Raw genomic sequence first — 2,805 nt, forward strand, 5'->3', positions numbered from 1 at the left:
ACTTTGACGACGGGCCGTGTTCGTTGAACACGGGGCCGTGATGAACCTTCTGACCAGCATTCTTTTCTGTTTTTATTGCAGGACTTGGAACCCGACGCCAATCTTACATAGTGTATGGGCTCCAGCTCTAATAAGGACATAAAAGAACCTCTAGAGGAACCCGAACGCTTTCTCAGAAAAAGATTAAAACCTAAAAACCAAGAGAAGGTTTTGGGTGATCCACCTCCAATGGCGGACCAACGTACCCTCATGAATTATCTACGACCCACCGTAGGTAACCTAGGCGCCGCTATCAATGCTCCGAATGTTGAAGCTAATAACTTCGAACTTCGGCCGCATTTGATACAAATGCTCCAAAACTCCGCAACCTTCCATGGGCTTGCGGACGAGGATCCCCATCTGCATATTACTAATTTCTTAGAAATATGTGATACCTTTCGGATCAACGGAGCATCAAATGATGCCATCCGCCTCCGAATGTTTCCTTTCTCACTAAAAGACCAAGCGAAAGCTTGGCTCAACGCCCTCCCAGCTGGATCGGTAAACACCTGGGATGAACTAGCCCAAAAATTTCTATATAAGTATTTCCCTCCCGCTAAAACTGCTAAATTAATGACTGAAATTAATACATATTCACAAGAGGACGGGGAATCCTTATATGAAACTTGGGAAAGGTTCAAGGAGTTATTAAGCAAGTGTCCACATCACGGCCTTGCGATATGGCAACAAGTATCCACTTTCTATAATGGATTGTTGCCACACACAAGGCAGACACTTGATTCTAGCTCCGGGGGACTTTTAGGTAATCGACGCCCGCATGAAATATATAACCAAATTGAGGAAATTGCTCAAACCAATTTTCAATGGCACACCCCCCGAGGCAATAAATCTATTGCCCCGGGCGCCCATAAGGTCGATGAAAGCACTTCTTTACAAGCCCAAATCGAGGCCCTTTCTTCAAAAATAAAAAAATTGAAAATGACAAAAACAGTCTCGGTTATGGCTTGTGAAGGGTGTGGTGGGTCACATGAAAATTGGAGTTGTATGAAAGAAACGGACGATCAACAAGAAATGCTAAACTACAATGATAATAGACCTAGGCCGTCGGGTCCCCCAACGGGAACTTACAACCAAGGATGGCGAAACCACCCAAACCTTGGTTGGAGAGAACTCGGCAATAGTAGTAACCAACAAACACAACGAACAAACTTTCAACAACCAAGAAATGAGTCACAAAATTTCACTCAACAACAAAGTGGACGAGAAAGGCTTGAAGATATTGTATCTCGCCTCATCTCCGACACTGAAAAGAAAAACTCGGAAAGATTTCTACAATTATAATAAAATTTTAGAAATCAACAAGCTAGTATTCAAAACATAGAAAAACAATTAAATCAAATAGCTCAAAATTTTGCCGAGAGACCGCAAGGCGCATTACCTAGCAATACCGAAACAAACCCAAAAGCGCAAGTTCACCTCATCACGCTACGAAACCGCACCGTAGGGCCTGCAGAAGCACCGCCGCCAACAGAAGAAACGGTACCCACACCTCTGCGGGAAAAGAACTCCCCTCCGTCACCAGAGCCTACCAAAGCTCCTCGAGTTCCGTACCCCGGTAGGTTAATTCGTCAGAAGACCAATGAGCAATTCGCGAAGTTCGAAAGTCTATTAAAGCAATTGCATGTCAATATTCCTTTTATTGAGGTCCTAACCCAAATGCCCAAATACTCTAAGTTCATGAGGGACTTCCTCACTCATAAAAAGAAAATTGAAAATTTGCAATTAGTCAATTTAGGCGAAGAATGCTCTGCCCTCGTACTCAATAAACTTCCCCAAAAGAAAATCGATCCCGGAAGCTTCACGATTCCCTGCTCAATAGGGGAGTCCCCCGTTCGTAATGCCCTAGCCGATCTTGGGGCTAGCATTAACCTCATGCCCTCATCAATGTTTAAAAGACTTGGCCTGGGAACCACGAGTCCTACAAAAATGAGCATACAACTCGCTGATCGATCCGTCAAATTCCCACAAGGTGTCATTGAAAATGTCTTGGTAAAAGTAAGCAGATTCGTCTATCCAGCCGACTTTGTCATACTCGATATGGAGGAAGACACCGAGGTCCCCCTCATACTAGGGAGACCATTTCTTGCCACCGCACAAGCGGTGGTAGATATGAATGACGGAACACTCACCTTGAGGTATGGGGATAATGAAGTAAAATTCGGAGTTGGGAAGAGAATAGAGGACGACGACCCAGTCAACTACATGAAGGTTATTGATTCGAGCTTGGATGCTGCTCTCTGACGGTGTAACATGGGACGCCAAGCATCCCACTCAGAAAATATATAACCTCACATTGGGTCTAGCCAAGGACCCTTATAAACGTGGCGCACCACGGAGGCATTCCGCGGAACTGTCCTTAGTCTAGTTTAATCTTTTAGTTTTAATTTGCAGGAATAAAACACACTCGTGGTGATAATGGATGAAAAAGGGAACGAGAAAAATGGCCCCATGCACAAAGAACGAAGCAACCCGACACAAATCTCCATTACAGAAGGCTCAACACGGGCCGTGCTCAACAAACACGGCCCCGTGCTGAGACACCTGCAGAAAAACGCCCAGTTCAGGTAACTGGACACGGGCCGTGTTCACCAGACACGCCCCCGTGTCCAGGATTCTGTCTCATTTCTTTAATTTCTGTTACTGGCACCTGAACACGGGGCCGTGTCCGGTCCCCACGGGGCCGTGTCCAGACGGCCAGTAACATAAATCTTTGCTTTTTAACACCACATTGCACATCCAATCAAC

The 2,805-nt window shown here is 45.3% G+C and overlaps 1 non-coding gene across 1 annotated transcript; it reads right to left on the minus strand.

Annotated features, from left to right (window-relative positions):
- Nucleotides 1-606: 606 nt before the first annotated feature.
- On the minus strand, nt 607-713 carry LOC118483391. The gene has a single exon (XR_004870679.1). It is a non-coding gene; the product is annotated as a small nucleolar RNA R71 (small nucleolar RNA).
- Between the last annotated feature and the right edge of the window lie 2,092 nt (nt 714-2,805).

The sequence above is a fragment of the Helianthus annuus genome, chromosome 10 (genome assembly GCF_002127325.2).
Source record: "Helianthus annuus cultivar XRQ/B chromosome 10, HanXRQr2.0-SUNRISE, whole genome shotgun sequence".
Taxonomy (NCBI): domain Eukaryota; kingdom Viridiplantae; phylum Streptophyta; class Magnoliopsida; order Asterales; family Asteraceae; genus Helianthus; species Helianthus annuus.